This window comes from Oncorhynchus clarkii, unplaced genomic scaffold (genome assembly GCF_045791955.1).
Source record: "Oncorhynchus clarkii lewisi isolate Uvic-CL-2024 unplaced genomic scaffold, UVic_Ocla_1.0 unplaced_contig_5204_pilon_pilon, whole genome shotgun sequence".
NCBI classification, from domain to species: domain Eukaryota; kingdom Metazoa; phylum Chordata; class Actinopteri; order Salmoniformes; family Salmonidae; genus Oncorhynchus; species Oncorhynchus clarkii.
The window spans coordinates 19014-36870 of NW_027258621.1; the positions used below are offsets into that span (position 1 = coordinate 19014).

Consider the following 17857-nt stretch of genomic DNA (forward strand, 5'->3'; position numbering starts at 1 on the left):
GCTGACGAGGGGGCATTGTCAGATGGTACATTTCCCCAGAGAACCAAGTCTTCATTCCAAATGATACAGTCAACGAAATCTGAACTAGGCATCCCCTCCAAAAAACACATTGTACAAGACCTCGTGGGGCAAAGGTAGCGCGTCTGACTCCAGATTAGAAGGTTGCGTGTTCAAATCACGTTGTGGTCAGGGATTTTGTCTGTGCAATCTCTGCCTTCTTTACACAGCGAAGTCAATGAATCAGCACAAGAACCATTGTGGCTTTACAGAAACCACAAAACCAATGCTGCTTAAGATCACAATTGTCTCTCACAGAAGCATGGCACACTGCAAATTCCTAAATAAGATGATGCTGTGTGATTGACAGACTTAAATCAGTCTTCGAACAGGGAGTTGAACCTCTTTTGGCTTGGAGGCAGTATTTCGGCATATGGATGAGAAGCGTGCCCTGTTACTCAGGCCCAGAAGCTCGGATATGCATATAATTGGTAGATGTGGATATAAAACACTCTAAAGTTTCCAAAACTGTTAAAATCCTGTCTGTGAGTATAACAGAACTGATAGGCGAAAACCTGAGGAAAATCATTCCAGGAAGTGCGATTTTTTTTTGATGTGGGTAGTTTTCAATTGAATGCTTATTGAGTTTCTAATGGGTTCGGACCCAGATTGCAGTTCCTATGGCTTCCACTAGATGTCAACAGTCTTTAGACATTGTTTCAGGCTTCTTTTCTGAAAAATTACGAAGAACGAGACCTTTCTGTCAGTGCTTAGGAAGCATGCAGTGCTGTTTTGGGAGCGTGACCGTTGTTTTTCCATTCTATTGAATACGCTATTGTCCGGTTGAAATATGATCAATTATTAAGACATTAGACAACCTGAGGATTCATTTTAACATCGTTTGACATGTTTCTACAAACTTTATCGGTACTATGAGGATGTCTTCAGACTAAGCTGTTTTGGCTCTGTGAGTGTTTTGTCCTCAGGTCGAACATGTCATGGAAAGTCAAGGAAAATGCAAGTTCAGAAAGACGAACATTAAAGTATCGCCCGAACAGGGACTTGAACCCTGGACCCTCAGATTAAAAGTCTGATGCTCTACCGACTGAGCTATCCGGGCTCTGCTTTTGCTCATTTTCATACACCTAACCCGCCGGGCAGAGGAACGTGCTGACGAGGGGGCATTGTCAGATGGTACATTTCTCCAGAGAACCAGGTCTTCATTCCAAATGATACAGTCAACGAAATCTGAACTAGGCATCCCCTTCAAAAAACACATTGTACAAGACCTCGTGGCGCAAAGGTAGTGCGTCTGACTCCAGATCAGAAGGTTGAGTGTTCAAATCACGTCGTGGTCAGGGATTTTATGTGTGCAATCTCTGCCTTCTTCAATGAATCAGCACAAGAACCAATCTGGCTTTACAGAAACCACCAAACCAATGCTGCTTAAGATCACAATTGTCTCTCACAGAAGCATGGCACACTGCAAATTCCTAAATAAGATGATGCTGTGTGATTGACAGACTTAAATCAGTCTTCGAACAGGGAGTTGAACTTCTTTTGGCTTGGAGGCAGTATTTCGGCATATGGATGAGAAGCGTGCCCTGTTACTCAGGCCCAGAAGCTCGGATATGCATATAATTGGTAGATGTGGATATAAAACACTCTAAAGTTTCCAAAACTGTTAAAATCCTGTCTGTGAGTATAACAGAACTGATAGGCGAAAACCTGAGGAAAATCATTCCAGGAAGTGCGATTTTTTTTGATGTGGGTAGTTTTCAATTGAATGCTTATTGAGTTTCTAATGGGTTCGGACCCAGATTGCAGTTCCTATGGCTTCCACTAGATGTCAACAGTCTTTAGACATTTTTTCAGGCTTCTTTTCTGAAAAATTACGAAGAACGAGACCTTTCTGTCAGTGCTTAGGAAGCATGCAGTGCTGGTTTGGGAGCGTGACCGTTGTTTTTCCTTTCTATTGAATACGCTATTGTCCGGTTGAAATATGATCAATTATTAAGACAATAGACAACCTGAGGATTCATTTTAACATCGTTTGACATGTTTCTACAAACTTTATCGGTACTATGAGGATGTTTTCAGACTAAGCTGTTTTGGCTCTGTGAGTGTTTTGTCCTCAGGTCGAACATGTCATGGAAAGTCAAGGAAAATGCAAGTTCAGAAAGACAGCGTAGTGAAGAAAGGTGAACATTAAAGGATCGCCCGAACAGGGACTTGAACCCTGGACCCTCAGATTAAAAGTCTGATGCTCTACCGACTGAGCTATCCGGGCTCTGCTTTTGCTTATTTTCATACACCTAACCCGCCGGGCAGAGGCACGTGCAGACGAGGGGGCATTGTCAGATGGTACATTTCCCCAGAGAACCAAGTCTTCATTCCAAATGATACAGTCAACGAAATCTGAACTAGGCATCCCCTCCAAAAAACACATTGTACAAGACCTCGTGGCGCAAAGGTAGCGCGTCTGACTCCAGATCAGAAGGTTGCGTGTTCAAATCAAGTCGTGGTCAGGGATTTTATCTGTGCAATCTCTGCCTTCTTTACACAGCGAAGTCAATGAATCAGCACAAGAACCAATGTGGCTTTACAGAAACCACAAAATCAATGCTGCTTAAGATCACAATTGTCTCTCACAGAAGCATGGCACACTGCAAATTCCTAAATAAGATGATGCTGTGTGATTGACAGACTTAAATCAGTCTTCGAACAGGGAGTTGAACCTCTTTTGGCTTGGAGGCAGTATTTCGGCATATGGATGAGAAGCGTGCCCTGTTACTCAGGCCCAGAAGCTCGGATATGCATATAATTGGTAGATGTGGATATAAAACACTCTAAAGTTTCCAAAACTGTTAAAATCCTGTCTGTGAGTATAACAGAACTGATACGGCAGGCGAAAATCTGAGGAAAATCATTCCAGGAAGTGCGATTTTTTTTTGATGTGGGTAGTTTTCAATTGAATGCTTATTGAGTTTCTAATGGGTTCAGACCCAGATTGCAGTTCCTATGGCTTCCACTAGATGTCAACAGTCTTTAGACATTGTTTCAGGCTTCTTTTCTGAAAAATTACGAAGAACGAGACCTTTCTGTCAGTGCTTAGGAAGCATGCAGTGCTGTTTTGGGAGCGTGACCGTTGTTTTTCCTTTCTATTGAACACGCTATTGTCCGGTTGAAATATGATCAATTATTAAGACAATAGACAACCTGAGGATTCATTTTAACATCGTTTGACATGTTTCTACAAACTTTATCGGTACTATGAGGATGTCTTCAGACTAAGCTGTTTTGGCTCTGTGAGTGTTTTGTCCTCAGGTCGAACATGTCATGGAAAGTCAAGGAAAATGCAAGTTCAGAAAGACAGCGTAGTGAAGAAAGGTGAACATTAAAGGATCGCCCGAACAGGGACTTGAACCCTGGACCCTCAGATTAAAAGTCTGATGCTCTACCGACTGAGCTATCCGGGCTCTGCTTTTGCTTATTTTCATACACCTAACCCGCCGGGCAGAGGCACGTGCTGACGAGGGGGCATTGTCAGATGGTACATTTCCCCAGAGAACCAAGTCTTCATTCCAAATGATACAGTCAACGAAATCTGAACTAGGCATCCCCTCCAAATAACACATTGTACAAGACCTCGTGGCGCAAAGGTAGCGCGTCTGACTCCAGATTAGAAGGTTGCGTGTTCAAATCACGTTGTGGTCAGGGATTTTATCTGTGCAATATCTGCCTTCTTTACACAGCGAAGTCAATGAATCAGCACAAGAACCAATGTGGCTTTACAGAAACCACAAAACCAATGCTGCTTAAGATCACAATTGTCTCTCACAGAAGCATGGCACACTGCAAATTCCTAAATAAGATGATGCTGTGTGATTGACAGACTTAAATCAGTCTTCGAACAGGGAGTTGAACCTCTTTTGGCTTGGAGGCAGTATTTCGGCATATGGATGAGAAGCGTGCCCTGTTACTCAGGCCCAGAAGCTCGGATATGCATATAATTGGTAGATGTGGATATAAAACACTCTAAAGTTTCCAAAACTGTTAAAATCCTGTCTGTGAGTATAACAGAACTGATACGGCAGGCGAAAATCTGAGGAAAATCATTCCAGGAAGTGCGATTTTTTTTTGATGTGGGTAGTTTTCAATTGAATGCTTATTGAGTTTCTAATGGGTTCGGACCCAGATTGCAGTTCCTATGGCTTCCACTAGATGTCAACAGTCTTTAGACATTGTTTCAGGCTTCTTTTCTGAAAAATTACGAAGAACGAGACCTTTCTGTCAGTGCTTAGAAAGCATGCAGTGCTGTTTTGGGAGCGTGACCGTTGTTTTTCCTTTCTATTGAATACGCTATTGTCCGGTTGAAATATGATCAATTATTAAGACAATAGACAACCTGAGGATTCATTTTAACATCGTTTGACATGTTTCTACAAACTTTATCGGTACTATGAGGATGTCTTCAGACTAAGCTGTTTTGGCTCTGTGAGTGTTTTGTCCTCAGGTCGAACATGTCATGGAAAGTCAAGGAAAATGCAAGTTCAGAAAGACAGCGTAGTGAAGAAAGGTGAACATTAAAGGAACGCCCGGACAGGGACTTGAACCCTGGACCCTCAGATTAAAAGTCTGATGCTCTACCGACTGAGCTATCCGGGCTCTGCTTTTGCTTGTTTTCATACACCTAACCCGCCGGGCAGAGGCACGTGCTGACGAGGTGGCATTGTCAGATGGTACATTTCCCCAGAGAACCAAGTCTTCATTCCAAATGATACAGTCAACGAAATCTGAACTAGGCATCCCCTCCAAAAAACACATTGTACAAGACCTCGTGGTGCAAAGGTAGCGCGTCTGACTCCAGATTAGAAGGTTGCGTGTTCAAGTCACGTTGTGGTCAGGGATTTTATCTGTGCAATCTCTGCCTTCTTTACACAGCGAAGTCAATGAATCAGCACAAGAACCAATGTGGCTTTACAGAAACCACAAAACCAATGCTGCTTAAGATCACAATTGTCTCTCACAGAAGCATGGCACACTGCAAATTCCTAAATAAGATGATGCTGTGTGATTGACAGACTTAAATCAGTCTTCGAACAGGGAGTTGAACCTCTTTTGGCTTGGAGGCAGTATTTCGGCATATGGATGAGAAGCGTGCCCTGTTACTCAGGCCCAGAAGCTCGGATATGCATATAATTGGTAGATGTGGATATAAAACACTCTAAAGTTTCCAAAACTGTTAAAATCCTGTCTGTGAGTATAACAGAACTGATAGGCGAAAACCTGAGGAAAATCATTCCAGGAAGTGCGATTTTTTTTGATGTGGGTAGTTTTCAATTGAATGCTTATTGAGTTTCTAATGGGTTCGGACCCAGATTGCAGTTCCTATGGCTTCCACTAGATGTCAACAGTCTTTAGACATTGTTTCAGGCTTCTTTTCTGAAAAATTACGAAGAACGAGACCTTTCTGTCAGTGCTTAGGAAGCATGCAGTGCTGTTTTGGGAGCGTGACCGTTGTTTTTCCATTCTATTGAATACGCTATTGTCCGGTTGAAATATGATAAATTATTAAGACATTAGACAACCTGAGGATTCATTTTAACATCGTTTGACATGTTTCTACAAACTTTATCGGTACTATGAGGATGTCTTCAGACTAAGCTGTTTTGGCTCTGTGAGTGTTTTGTCCTCAGGTCGAACATGTCATGGAAAGTCAAGGAAAATGCAAGTTCAGAAAGACGAACATTAAAGGATCGCCCGAACAGGGACTTGAACCCTGGACCCTCAGATTAAAAGTCTGATGCTCTACCGACTGAGCTATCCGGGCTCTGCTTTTGCTTATTTTCATACACCTAACCCGCCGGGCAGAGGCACGTGCTGACGAGGGGGCATTGTCAGATGGTACATTTCTCCAGAGAACCAGGTCTTCATTCCAAATGATACAGTCAACGAAATCTGAACTAGGCATCCCCTCCAAAAAACACATTGTACAAGACCTCGTGGCGCAAAGGTAGCGCGTCTGACTCCAGATCAGAAGGTTGAGTGTTCAAATCACGTCGTGGTCAGGGATTTTATGTGTGCAATCTCTGCCTTCTTTACACAGCAAAGTCAATGAATCAGCACAAGAACCAATGTGGCTTTACAGAAACCACCAAACCAATGCTGCTTAAGATCACAATTGTCTCTCACAGAAGCATGGCACACTGCAAATTCCTAAATAAGATGATGCTGTGTGATTGACAGACTTAAATCAGTCTTCGAACAGGGAGCTGAACTTCTTTTGGCTTGGAGGCAGTATTTCGGCATATGGATGAGAAGCGTGCCCTGTTACTCAGGCCCAGAAGCTCGGATATGCATATAATTGGTAGATGTGGATATAAAACACTCTACAGTTTCCAAAACTGTTAAAATCCTGTCTGTGAGTATAACAGAACTGATAGGCGAAAACCTGAGGAAAATCATTCCAGGAAGTGCGATTTTTTTTGATGTGGGTAGTTTTCAATTGAATGCTTATTGAGTTTCTAATGGGTTCGGACCCAGATTGCAGTTCCTATGGCTTCCACTAGATGTCAACAGTCTTTAGACATTTTTTCAGGCTTCTTTTCTGAAAAATTACGAAGAACGAGACCTTTCTGTCAGTGCTTAGGAAGCATGCAGTGCTGGTTTGGGAGCGTGACCGTTGTTTTTCCTTTCTATTGAATACGCTATTGTCCGGTTGAAATATGATCAATTATTAAGACAATAGACAACCTGAGGATTCATTTTAACATCGTTTGACATGTTTCTACAAACTTTATCGGTACTATGAGGATGTCTTCAGACTAAGCTGTTTTGGCTCTGTGAGTGTTTTGTCCTCAGGTCGAACATGTCATGGAAAGTCAAGGAAAATGCAAGTTCAGAAAGACAGCGTAGTGAAGAAAGGTGAACATTAAAGGATCGCCCGAACAGGGACTTGAACCCTGGACCCTCAGATTAAAAGTCTGATGCTCTACCGACTGAGCTATCCGGGCTCTGCTTTTGCTTATTTTCATACACCTAACCCGCCGGGCAGAGGCACGTGCTGACGAGGGGGCATTGTCAGATGGTACATTTCCCCAGAGAACCAAGTCTTCATTCCAAATGATACAGTCAACGAAATCTGAACTAGGCATCCCCTCCAAAAAACACATTGTACAAGACCTCGTGGCGCAAAGGTAGCGCGTCTGACTCCAGATTAGAAGGTTGCGTGTTCAAATCACGTTGTGGTCAGGGATTTTATCTGTGCAATATCTGCTTTCTTTACACAGCGAAGTCAATGAATCAGCACAAGAACCAATGTGGCTATACAGAAACCACAAAACCAATGCTCCTTAAGATCACAATTGTCTCTCACAGAAGCATGGCACACTGCAAATTCCTAAATAAGATGATGCTGTGTGATTGACAGACTTAAATCAGTCTTCGAACAGGGAGTTGAACCTCTTTTGGCTTGTAGGCAGTATTTCGGCATATGGATGAGAAGCGTGCCCTGTTACTCAGGCCCAGAAGCTCGGATATGCATATAATTGGTAGATGTGGATATAAAACACTCTAAAGTTTCCAAAACTGTTAAAATCCTGTCTGTGAGTATAACAGAACTGATACGGCAGGCGAAAATCTGAGGAAAATCATTCCAGGAAGTGCAATTTTTTTTTGATGTGGGTAGTTTTCAATTGAATGCTTATTGAGTTTCTAATGGGTTCGGACCCAGATTGCAGTTCCTATGGCTTCCACTAGATGTCAACAGTCTTTAGACATTGTTTCAGGCTTCTTTTCTGAAAAATTACGAAGAACGAGACCTTTCTGTCAGTGCTTAGGAAGCATGCAGTGCTGTTTTGGCAGCGTGACCGTTGTTTTTCCTTTCTATTGAACACGCTATTGTCCGGTTGAAATATGATCAATTATTAAGACAATAGACAACCTGAGGATTCATTTTAACATCGTTTGACATGTTTCTACAAACTTTATCGGTACTATGAGGATGTCTTCAGACTAAGCTGTTTTGGCTCTGTGAGTGTTTTGTCCTCAGGTCGAACATGTCATGGAAAGTCAAGGAAAATGCAAGTTCAGAAAGACGAACATTAAAGGATCGCCCGAACAGGGACTTGAACCCTGGACCCTCAGATTAAAAGTCTGATGCTCTACCGACTGAGCTATCCGGGCTCTGCTTTTGCTTATTTTCATACACCTAACCCGCCGGGCAGAGGCACGTGCTGACGAGGGGGCATTGTCAGATGGTACATTTCTCCAGAGAACCAGGTCTTCATTCCAAATGATACAGTCAACGAAATCTGAACTAGGCATCCCCTCCAAAAAACACATTGTACAAGACCTCGTGGCGCAAAGGTAGCGCGTCTGACTCCAGATCAGAAGGTTGAGTGTTCAAATCACGTCGTGGTCAGGGATTTTATGTGTGCAATCTCTGCCTTCTTTACACAGCAAAGTCAATGAATCAGCACAAGAACCAATGTGGCTTTACAGAAACCACCAAACCAATGCTGCTTAAGATCACAATTGTCTCTCACAGAAACATGGCACACTGCAAATTCCTAAATAAGATGATGCTGTGTGATTGACAGACTTAAATCAGTCTTCGAACAGGGAGCTGAACTTCTTTTGGCTTGGAGGCAGTATTTCGGCATATGGATGAGAAGCGTGCCCTGTTACTCAGGCCCAGAAGCTCGGATATGCATATAATTGGTAGATGTGGATATAAAACACTCTACAGTTTCCAAAACTGTTAAAATCCTGTCTGTGAGTATAACAGAACTGATAGGCGAAAACCTGAGGAAAATCATTCCAGGAAGTGCGATTTTTTTTGATGTGGGTAGTTTTCAATTGAATGCTTATTGAGTTTCTAATGGGTTCGGACCCAGATTGCAGTTCCTATGGCTTCCACTAGATGTCAACAGTCTTTAGACATTTTTTCAGGCTTCTTTTCTGAAAAATTACGAAGAACGAGACCTTTCTGTCAGTGCTTAGGAAGCATGCAGTGCTGGTTTGGGAGCGTGACCGTTGTTTTTCCTTTCTATTGAATACGCTATTGTCCGGTTGAAATATGATCAATTATTAAGACAATAGACAACCTGAGGATTCATTTTAACATCGTTTGACATGTTTCTACAAACTTTATCGGTACTATGAGGATGTCTTCAGACTAAGCTGTTTTGGCTCTGTGAGTGTTTTGTCCTCAGGTCGAACATGTCATGGAAAGTCAAGGAAAATGCAAGTTCAGAAAGACAGCGTAGTGAAGAAAGGTGAACATTAAAGGATCGCCCGAACAGGGACTTGAACCCTGGACCCTCAGATTAAAAGTCTGATGCTCTACCGACTGAGCTATCCGGGCTCTGCTTTTGCTTATTTTCATACACCTAACCCGCCGGGCAGAGGCACGTGCTGACGAGGGGGCATTGTCAGATGGTACATTTCCCCAGAGAACCAAGTCTTCATTCCAAATGATACAGTCAACGAAATCTGAACTAGGCATCCCCTCCAAAAAACACATTGTACAAGACCTCGTGGCGCAAAGGTAGCGCGTCTGACTCCAGATTAGAAGGTTGCGTGTTCAAATCACGTTGTGGTCAGGGATTTTATCTGTGCAATATCTGCTTTCTTTACACAGCGAAGTCAATGAATCAGCGCAAGAACCAATGTGGCTTTACAGAAACCACAAAACCAATGCTGCTTAAGATCACAATTGTCTCTCACAGAAGCATGGCACACTGCAAATTCCTAAATAAGATGATGCTGTGTGATTGACAGACTTAAATCAGTCTTCGAACAGGGAGTTGAACCTCTTTTGGCTTGTAGGCAGTATTTCGGCATATGGATGAGAAGCGTGCCCTGTTACTCAGGCCCAGAAGCTCGGATATGCATATAATTGGTAGATGTGGATATAAAACACTCTAAAGTTTCCAAAACTGTTAAAATCCTGTCTGTGAGTATAACAGAACTGATACGGCAGGCGAAAATCTGAGGAAAATCATTCCAGGAAGTGCAATTTTTTTTTGATGTGGGTAGTTTTCAATTGAATGCTTATTGAGTTTCTAATGGGTTCGGACCCAGATTGCAGTTCCTATGGCTTCCACTAGATGTCAACAGTCTTTAGACATTGTTTCAGGCTTCTTTTCTGAAAAATTACGAAGAACGAGACCTTTCTGTCAGTGCTTAGGAAGCATGCAGTGCTGTTTTGGCAGCGTGACCGTTGTTTTTCCTTTCTATTGAACACGCTATTGTCCGGTTGAAATATGATCAATTATTAAGACAATAGACAACCTGAGGATTCATTTTAACATCGTTTGACATGTTTCTACAAACTTTATCGGTACTATGAGGATGTCTTCAGACTAAGCTGTTTTGGCTCTGTGAGTGTTTTGTCCTCAGGTCGAACATGTCATGGAAAGTCAAGGAAAATGCAAGTTCAGAAAGACCAACATTAAAGGATCGCCCGAACAGGGACTTGAACCCTGGACCCTCAGATTAAAAGTCTGATGCTCTACCGACTGAGCTATCCGGGCTCTGCTTTTGCTTATTTTCATACACCTAACCCGCCGGGCAGAGGCACGTGCTGACGAGGGGGCATTGTCAGATGGTACATTTCTCCAGAGAACCAGGTCTTCATTCCAAATGATACAGTCAACGAAATCTGAACTAGGCATCCCCTCCAAAAAACACATTGTACAAGACCTCGTGGCGCAAAGGTAGCGCGTCTGACTCCAGATCAGAAGGTTGAGTGTTCAAATCACGTCGTGGTCAGGGATTTTATCTGTGCAATATCTGCCTTCTTTACACAGCGAAGTCAATGAATCAGCGCAAGAACCAATGTGGCTTTACAGAAACCACAAAACCAATGCTGCTTAAGATCACAATTGTCTCTCACAGAAGCATGGCACACTGCAAATTCCTAAATAAGATGATGCTGTGTGATTGACAGACTTAAATCAGTCTTCGAACAGGGAGCTGAACTTCTTTTGGCTTGTAGGCAGTATTTCGGCATATGGATGAGAAGCGTGCCCTGTTACTCAGGCCCAGAAGCTCGGATATGCATATAATTGGTAGATGTGGATATAAAACACTCTACAGTTTCCAAAACTGTTAAAATCCTGTCTGTGAGTATAACAGAACTGATACGGCAGGCGAAAATCTGAGGAAAATCATTCCAGGAAGTGCAATTTTTTTTTGATGTGGGTAGTTTTCAATTGAATGCTTATTGAGTTTCTAATGGGTTCGGACCCAGATTGCAGTTCCTATGGCTTCCACTAGATGTCAACAGTCTTTAGACATTGTTTCAGGCTTCTTTTCTGAAAAATTACGAAGAACGAGACCTTTCTGTCAGTGCTTAGGAAGCATGCAGTGCTGTTTTGGCAGCGTGACCGTTGTTTTTCCTTTCTATTGAACACGCTATTGTCCGGTTGAAATATGATCAATTATTAAGACAATAGACAACCTGAGGATTCATTTTAACATCGTTTGACATGTTTCTACAAACTTTATCGGTACTATGAGGATGTCTTCAGACTAAGCTGTTTTGGCTCTGTGAGTGTTTTGTCCTCAGGTCGAACATGTCATGGAAAGTCAAGGAAAATGCAAGTTCAGAAAGACGAACATTAAAGGATCGCCCGAACAGGGACTTGAACCCTGGACCCTCAGATTAAAAGTCTGATGCTCTACCGACTGAGCTATCCGGGCTCTGCTTTTGCTTATTTTCATACACCTAACCCGCCGGGCAGAGGCACGTGCTGACGAGGGGGCATTGTCAGATGGTACATTTCTCCAGAGAACCAGGTCTTCATTCCAAATGATACAGTCAACGAAATCTGAACTAGGCATCCCCTCCAAAAAACACATTGTACAAGACCTCGTGGCGCAAAGGTAGCGCGTCTGACTCCAGATCAGAAGGTTGAGTGTTCAAATCACGTCGTGGTCAGGGATTTTATGTGTGCAATCTCTGCCTTCTTTACACAGCAAAGTCAATGAATCAGCACAAGAACCAATGTGGCTTTACAGAAACCACCAAACCAATGCTGCTTAAGATCACAATTGTCTCTCACAGAAGCATGGCACACTGCAAATTCCTAAATAAGATGATGCTGTGTGATTGACAGACTTAAATCAGTCTTCGAACAGGGAGTTGAACTTCTTTTGGCTTGGAGGCAGTATTTCGGCATATGGATGAGAAGCGTGCCCTGTTACTCAGGCCCAGAAGCTCGGATATGCATATAATTGGTAGATGTGGATATAAAACACTCTAAAGTTTCCAAAACTGTTAAAATCCTGTCTGTGAGTATAACAGAACTGATAGGCGAAAACCTGAGGAAAATCATTCCAGGAAGTGCGATTTTTTTTGATGTGGGTAGTTTTCAATTGAATGCTTATTGAGTTTCTAATGGGTTCGGACCCAGATTGCAGTTCCTATGGCTTCCACTAGATGTCAACAGTCTTTAGACATTTTTTCAGGCTTCTTTTCTGAAAAATTACGAAGAACGAGACCTTTCTGTCAGTGCTTAGGAAGCATGCAGTGCTGGTTTGGGAGCGTGACCGTTGTTTTTCCTTTCTATTGAATACGCTATTGTCCGGTTGAAATATGATCAATTATTAAGACAATAGACAACCTGAGGATTCATTTTAACATCGTTTGACATGTTTCTACAAACTTTATCGGTACTATGAGGATGTCTTCAGACTAAGCTGTTTTGGCTCTGTGAGTGTTTTGTCCTCAGGTCGAACATGTCATGGAAAGTCAAGGAAAATGCAAGTTCAGAAAGACGAACATTAAAGGATCGCCCGAACAGGGACTTGAACCCTGGACCCTCAGATTAAAAGTCTGATGCTCTACCGACTGAGCTATCCGGGCTCTGCTTTTGCTCATTTTCATACACCTAACCCGCCGGGCAGAGGCACGTGCTGACGAGGGGGCATTGTCAGATGGTACATTTCTCCAGAGAACCAGGTCTTCATTCCAAATGATACAGTCAACGAAATCTGAACTAGGCATCCCCTTCAAAAAAGACATTGTACAAGACCTCGTGGCGCAAAGGTAGTGCGTCTGACTCCAGATCAGAAGGTTGAGTGTTCAAATCACGTCGTGGTCAGGGATTTTATGTGTGCAATCTCTGCCTTCTTTACACAGCAAAGTCAATGAATCAGCACAAGAACCAATGTGGCTTTACAGAAACCACCAAACCAATGCTGCTTAAGATCACAATTGTCTCTCACAGAAGCATGGCACACTGCAAATTCCTAAATAAGATGATGCTGTGTGATTGACAGACTTAAATCAGTCTTCGAACAGGGAGTTGAACTTCTTTTGGCTTGGAGGCAGTATTTCGGCATATGGATGAGAAGCGTGCCCTGTTACTCAGGCCCAGAAGCTCGGATATGCATATAATTGGTAGATGTGGATATAAAACACTCTAAAGTTTCCAAAACTGTTAAAATCCTGTCTGTGAGTATAACAGAACTGATAGGCGAAAACCTGAGGAAAATCATTCCAGGAAGTGCGATTTTTTTTGATGTGGGTAGTTTTCAATTGAATGCTTATTGAGTTTCTAATGGGTTCGGACCCAGATTGCAGTTCCTATGGCTTCCACTAGATGTCAACAGTCTTTAGACATTTTTTCAGGCTTCTTTTCTGAAAAATTACGAAGAACGAGACCTTTCTGTCAGTGCTTAGGAAGCATGCAGTGCTGGTTTGGGAGCGTGACCGTTGTTTTTCCTTTCTATTGAATACGCTATTGTCCGGTTGAAATATGATCAATTATTAAGACAATAGACAACCTGAGGATTCATTTTAACATCGTTTGACATGTTTCTACAAACTTTATCGGTACTATGAGGATGTTTTCAGACTAAGCTGTTTTGGCTCTGTGAGTGTTTTGTCCTCAGGTCGAACATGTCATGGAAAGTCAAGGAAAATGCAAGTTCAGAAAGACAGCGTAGTGAAGAAAGGTGAACATTAAAGGATCGCCCGAACAGGGACTTGAACCCTGGACCCTCAGATTAAAAGTCTGATGCTCTACCGACTGAGCTATCCGGGCTCTGCTTTTGCTTATTTTCATACACCTAACCCGCCGGGCAGAGGCACGTGCTGACGAGGGGGCATTGTCAGATGGTACATTTCCCCAGAGAACCAAGTCTTCATTCCAAATGATACAGTCAACGAAATCTGAACTAGGCATCCCCTCCAAAAAACACATTGTACAAGACCTCGTGGCGCAAAGGTAGCGCGTCTGACTCCAGATCAGAAGGTTGCGTGTTCAAATCAAGTCGTGGTCAGGGATTTTATCTGTGCAATCTCTGCCTTCTTTACACAGCGAAGTCAATGAATCAGCACAAGAACCAATGTGGCTTTACAGAAACCACAAAATCAATGCTGCTTAAGATCACAATTGTCTCTCACAGAAGCATGGCACACTGCAAATTCCTAAATAAGATGATGCTGTGTGATTGACAGACTTAAATCAGTCTTCGAACAGGGAGTTGAACCTCTTTTGGCTTGGAGGCAGTATTTCGGCATATGGATGAGAAGCGTGCCCTGTTACTCAGGCCCAGAAGCTCGGATATGCATATAATTGGTAGATGTGGATATAAAACACTCTAAAGTTTCCAAAACTGTTAAAATCCTGTCTGTGAGTATAACAGAACTGATACGGCAGGCGAAAATCTGAGGAAAATCATTCCAGGAAGTGCGATTTTTTTTTGATGTGGGTAGTTTTCAATTGAATGCTTATTGAGTTTCTAATGGGTTCAGACCCAGATTGCAGTTCCTATGGCTTCCACTAGATGTCAACAGTCTTTAGACATTGTTTCAGGCTTCTTTTCTGAAAAATTACGAAGAACGAGACCTTTCTGTCAGTGCTTAGGAAGCATGCAGTGCTGTTTTGGGAGCGTGACCGTTGTTTTTCCTTTCTATTGAACACGCTATTGTCCGGTTGAAATATGATCAATTATTAAGACAATAGACAACCTGAGGATTCATTTTAACATCGTTTGACATGTTTCTACAAACTTTATCGGTACTATGAGGATGTCTTCAGACTAAGCTGTTTTGGCTCTGTGAGTGTTTTGTCCTCAGGTCGAACATGTCATGGAAAGTCAAGGAAAATGCAAGTTCAGAAAGACGAACATTAAAGGATCGCCCGAACAGGGACTTGAACCCTGGACCCTCAGATTAAAAGTCTGATGCTCTACCGACTGAGCTATCCGGGCTCTGCTTTTGCTCATTTTCATACACCTAACCCGCCGGGCAGAGGCACGTGCTGACGAGGGGGCATTGTCAGATGGTACATTTCTCCAGAGAACCAGGTCTTCATTCCAAATGATACAGTCAACGAAATCTGAACTAGGCATCCCCTTCAAAAAACACATTGTACAAGACCTCGTGGCGCAAAGGTAGTGCGTCTGACTCCAGATCAGAAGGTTGAGTGTTCAAATCACGTCGTGGTCAGGGATTTTATGTGTGCAATCTCTGCCTTCTTTACACAGCAAAGTCAATGAATCAGCACAAGAACCAATGTGGCTTTACAGAAACCACCAAACCAATGCTGCTTAAGATCACAATTGTCTCTCACAGAAGCATGGCACACTGCAAATTCCTAAATAAGATGATGCTGTGTGATTGACAGACTTAAATCAGTCTTCGAACAGGGAGTTGAACTTCTTTTGGCTTGGAGGCAGTATTTCGGCATATGGATGAGAAGCGTGCCCTGTTACTCAGGCCCAGAAGCTCGGATATGCATATAATTGGTAGATGTGGATATAAAACACTCTAAAGTTTCCAAAACTGTTAAAATCCTGTCTGTGAGTATAACAGAACTGATAGGCGAAAACCTGAGGAAAATCATTCCAGGAAGTGCGATTTTTTTTGATGTGGGTAGTTTTCAATTGAATGCTTATTGAGTTTCTAATGGGTTCGGACCCAGATTGCAGTTCCTATGGCTTCCACTAGATGTCAACAGTCTTTAGACATTTTTTCAGGCTTCTTTTCTGAAAAATTACGAAGAACGAGACCTTTCTGTCAGTGCTTAGGAAGCATGCAGTGCTGGTTTGGGAGCGTGACCGTTGTTTTTCCTTTCTATTGAATACGCTATTGTCCGGTTGAAATATGATCAATTATTAAGACAATAGACAACCTGAGGATTCATTTTAACATCGTTTGACATGTTTCTACAAACTTTATCGGTACTATGAGGATGTTTTCAGACTAAGCTGTTTTGGCTCTGTGAGTGTTTTGTCCTCAGGTCGAACATGTCATGGAAAGTCAAGGAAAATGCAAGTTCAGAAAGACAGCGTAGTGAAGAAAGGTGAACATTAAAGGATCGCCCGAACAGGGACTTGAACCCTGGACCCTCAGATTAAAAGTCTGATGCTCTACCGACTGAGCTATCCGGGCTCTGCTTTTGCTTATTTTCATACACCTAACCCGCCGGGCAGAGGCACGTGCTGACGAGGGGGCATTGTCAGATGGTACATTTCCCCAGAGAACCAAGTCTTCATTCCAAATGATACAGTCAACGAAATCTGAACTAGGCATCCCCTCCAAAAAACACATTGTACAAGACCTCGTGGCGCAAAGGTAGCGCGTCTGACTCCAGATCAGAAGGTTGCGTGTTCAAATCAAGTCGTGGTCAGGGATTTTATCTGTGCAATCTCTGCCTTCTTTACACAGCGAAGTCAATGAATCAGCACAAGAACCAATGTGGCTTTACAGAAACCACAAAATCAATGCTGCTTAAGATCACAATTGTCTCTCACAGAAGCATGGCACACTGCAAATTCCTAAATAAGATGATGCTGTGTGATTGACAGACTTAAATCAGTCTTCGAACAGGGAGTTGAACCTCTTTTGGCTTGGAGGCAGTATTTCGGCATATGGATGAGAAGCGTGCCCTGTTACTCAGGCCCAGAAGCTCAGATATGCATATAATTGGTAGATGTGGATATAAAACACTCTAAAGTTTCCAAAACTGTTAAAATCCTGTCTGTGAGTATAACAGAACTGATAGGCGAAAACCTGAGGAAAATCATTCCAGGAAGTGCGATTTTTTTTGATGTGGGTAGTTTTCAATTGAATGCTTATTGAGTTTCTAATGGGTTCGGACCCAGATTGCAGTTCCTATGGCTTCCACTAGATGTCAACAGTCTTTAGACATTGTTTCAGGCTTCTTTTCTGAAAAATTACGAAGAACGAGACGTTTCTGTCAGTGCTTAGGAAGCATGCAGTGCTGTTTTGGGAGCGTGACCGTTGTTTTTCCATTCTATTGAATACGCTATTGTCCGGTTGAAATATGATCAATTATTAAGACAATAGACAACCTGAGGATTCATTTTAACATCGTTTGACATGTTTCTACAAACTTTATCGGTACTATGAGGATGTCTTCAGACTAAGCTGTTTTGGCTCTGTGAGTGTTTTGTCCTCAGGTCGAACATGTCATGGAAAGTCAAGGAAAATGCAAGTTCAGAAAGACAGCGTAGTGAAGAAAGGTGAACATTAAAGGATCGCCCGAACAGGGACTTGAACCCTGGACCCTCAGATTAAAAGTCTGATGCTCTACCGACTGAGCTATCCGGGCTCTGCTTTTGCTTGTTTTCATACACCTAACCCGCCGGGCAGAGGCACGTGCTGACGAGGGGGCATTGTCAGATGGTACATTTCCCCAGAGAACCAAGTCTTCATTCCAAATGATACAGTCAACGAAATCTGAACTAGGCATCCCCTCCAAAAAACACATTGTACAAGACCTCGTGGCGCAAAGGTAGCGCGTCTGACTCCAGATTAGAAGGTTGCGTGTTCAAATCACGTTGTGGTCAGGGATTTTATCTGTGCAATCTCTGC

At 42.7% G+C, this 17857-nt stretch overlaps 30 non-coding genes across 30 annotated transcripts; 15 read left to right on the forward strand and 15 right to left on the reverse strand.

The window, feature by feature from the left end:
- Positions 1-1044: 1044 nt before the first annotated feature.
- Positions 1045-1117, reverse strand: trnak-uuu (transfer RNA lysine (anticodon UUU)). Its single transcript has one exon. It is a non-coding gene; the product is annotated as a tRNA-Lys (tRNA).
- Positions 1118-1283: 166 nt separating this feature from the next.
- Positions 1284-1355, forward strand: trnaw-cca (transfer RNA tryptophan (anticodon CCA)). The gene has a single exon. It is a non-coding gene; the product is annotated as a tRNA-Trp (tRNA).
- An 859-nt stretch (positions 1356-2214) lies between these two features.
- Positions 2215-2287, reverse strand: trnak-uuu (transfer RNA lysine (anticodon UUU)). Its single transcript has one exon. It is a non-coding gene; the product is annotated as a tRNA-Lys (tRNA).
- A 166-nt stretch (positions 2288-2453) lies between these two features.
- trnaw-cca (transfer RNA tryptophan (anticodon CCA)) lies at positions 2454-2525 on the forward strand. Its single transcript has one exon. It is a non-coding gene; the product is annotated as a tRNA-Trp (tRNA).
- An 878-nt stretch (positions 2526-3403) lies between these two features.
- On the reverse strand, positions 3404-3476 carry trnak-uuu (transfer RNA lysine (anticodon UUU)). The gene has a single exon. It is a non-coding gene; the product is annotated as a tRNA-Lys (tRNA).
- Positions 3477-3642: 166 nt separating this feature from the next.
- trnaw-cca (transfer RNA tryptophan (anticodon CCA)) lies at positions 3643-3714 on the forward strand. The gene has a single exon. It is a non-coding gene; the product is annotated as a tRNA-Trp (tRNA).
- An 878-nt stretch (positions 3715-4592) lies between these two features.
- trnak-uuu (transfer RNA lysine (anticodon UUU)) lies at positions 4593-4665 on the reverse strand. Its single transcript has one exon. It is a non-coding gene; the product is annotated as a tRNA-Lys (tRNA).
- Positions 4666-4831: 166 nt separating this feature from the next.
- trnaw-cca (transfer RNA tryptophan (anticodon CCA)) lies at positions 4832-4903 on the forward strand. The gene has a single exon. It is a non-coding gene; the product is annotated as a tRNA-Trp (tRNA).
- Positions 4904-5757: 854 nt separating this feature from the next.
- trnak-uuu (transfer RNA lysine (anticodon UUU)) lies at positions 5758-5830 on the reverse strand. Its single transcript has one exon. It is a non-coding gene; the product is annotated as a tRNA-Lys (tRNA).
- A 166-nt stretch (positions 5831-5996) lies between these two features.
- Positions 5997-6068, forward strand: trnaw-cca (transfer RNA tryptophan (anticodon CCA)). Its single transcript has one exon. It is a non-coding gene; the product is annotated as a tRNA-Trp (tRNA).
- An 872-nt stretch (positions 6069-6940) lies between these two features.
- Positions 6941-7013, reverse strand: trnak-uuu (transfer RNA lysine (anticodon UUU)). Its single transcript has one exon. It is a non-coding gene; the product is annotated as a tRNA-Lys (tRNA).
- Positions 7014-7179: 166 nt separating this feature from the next.
- trnaw-cca (transfer RNA tryptophan (anticodon CCA)) lies at positions 7180-7251 on the forward strand. Its single transcript has one exon. It is a non-coding gene; the product is annotated as a tRNA-Trp (tRNA).
- An 860-nt stretch (positions 7252-8111) lies between these two features.
- trnak-uuu (transfer RNA lysine (anticodon UUU)) lies at positions 8112-8184 on the reverse strand. The gene has a single exon. It is a non-coding gene; the product is annotated as a tRNA-Lys (tRNA).
- Positions 8185-8350: 166 nt separating this feature from the next.
- On the forward strand, positions 8351-8422 carry trnaw-cca (transfer RNA tryptophan (anticodon CCA)). The gene has a single exon. It is a non-coding gene; the product is annotated as a tRNA-Trp (tRNA).
- An 872-nt stretch (positions 8423-9294) lies between these two features.
- Positions 9295-9367, reverse strand: trnak-uuu (transfer RNA lysine (anticodon UUU)). The gene has a single exon. It is a non-coding gene; the product is annotated as a tRNA-Lys (tRNA).
- Positions 9368-9533: 166 nt separating this feature from the next.
- trnaw-cca (transfer RNA tryptophan (anticodon CCA)) lies at positions 9534-9605 on the forward strand. Its single transcript has one exon. It is a non-coding gene; the product is annotated as a tRNA-Trp (tRNA).
- Positions 9606-10465: 860 nt separating this feature from the next.
- trnak-uuu (transfer RNA lysine (anticodon UUU)) lies at positions 10466-10538 on the reverse strand. Its single transcript has one exon. It is a non-coding gene; the product is annotated as a tRNA-Lys (tRNA).
- Positions 10539-10704: 166 nt separating this feature from the next.
- Positions 10705-10776, forward strand: trnaw-cca (transfer RNA tryptophan (anticodon CCA)). Its single transcript has one exon. It is a non-coding gene; the product is annotated as a tRNA-Trp (tRNA).
- An 860-nt stretch (positions 10777-11636) lies between these two features.
- On the reverse strand, positions 11637-11709 carry trnak-uuu (transfer RNA lysine (anticodon UUU)). Its single transcript has one exon. It is a non-coding gene; the product is annotated as a tRNA-Lys (tRNA).
- Positions 11710-11875: 166 nt separating this feature from the next.
- On the forward strand, positions 11876-11947 carry trnaw-cca (transfer RNA tryptophan (anticodon CCA)). The gene has a single exon. It is a non-coding gene; the product is annotated as a tRNA-Trp (tRNA).
- Positions 11948-12801: 854 nt separating this feature from the next.
- On the reverse strand, positions 12802-12874 carry trnak-uuu (transfer RNA lysine (anticodon UUU)). Its single transcript has one exon. It is a non-coding gene; the product is annotated as a tRNA-Lys (tRNA).
- Positions 12875-13040: 166 nt separating this feature from the next.
- trnaw-cca (transfer RNA tryptophan (anticodon CCA)) lies at positions 13041-13112 on the forward strand. Its single transcript has one exon. It is a non-coding gene; the product is annotated as a tRNA-Trp (tRNA).
- An 872-nt stretch (positions 13113-13984) lies between these two features.
- On the reverse strand, positions 13985-14057 carry trnak-uuu (transfer RNA lysine (anticodon UUU)). Its single transcript has one exon. It is a non-coding gene; the product is annotated as a tRNA-Lys (tRNA).
- Positions 14058-14223: 166 nt separating this feature from the next.
- trnaw-cca (transfer RNA tryptophan (anticodon CCA)) lies at positions 14224-14295 on the forward strand. Its single transcript has one exon. It is a non-coding gene; the product is annotated as a tRNA-Trp (tRNA).
- An 860-nt stretch (positions 14296-15155) lies between these two features.
- Positions 15156-15228, reverse strand: trnak-uuu (transfer RNA lysine (anticodon UUU)). Its single transcript has one exon. It is a non-coding gene; the product is annotated as a tRNA-Lys (tRNA).
- A 166-nt stretch (positions 15229-15394) lies between these two features.
- On the forward strand, positions 15395-15466 carry trnaw-cca (transfer RNA tryptophan (anticodon CCA)). Its single transcript has one exon. It is a non-coding gene; the product is annotated as a tRNA-Trp (tRNA).
- Positions 15467-16338: 872 nt separating this feature from the next.
- trnak-uuu (transfer RNA lysine (anticodon UUU)) lies at positions 16339-16411 on the reverse strand. The gene has a single exon. It is a non-coding gene; the product is annotated as a tRNA-Lys (tRNA).
- A 166-nt stretch (positions 16412-16577) lies between these two features.
- trnaw-cca (transfer RNA tryptophan (anticodon CCA)) lies at positions 16578-16649 on the forward strand. The gene has a single exon. It is a non-coding gene; the product is annotated as a tRNA-Trp (tRNA).
- Positions 16650-17521: 872 nt separating this feature from the next.
- Positions 17522-17594, reverse strand: trnak-uuu (transfer RNA lysine (anticodon UUU)). Its single transcript has one exon. It is a non-coding gene; the product is annotated as a tRNA-Lys (tRNA).
- Positions 17595-17760: 166 nt separating this feature from the next.
- Positions 17761-17832, forward strand: trnaw-cca (transfer RNA tryptophan (anticodon CCA)). The gene has a single exon. It is a non-coding gene; the product is annotated as a tRNA-Trp (tRNA).
- The last annotated feature ends 25 nt before the right edge of the window (positions 17833-17857 follow it).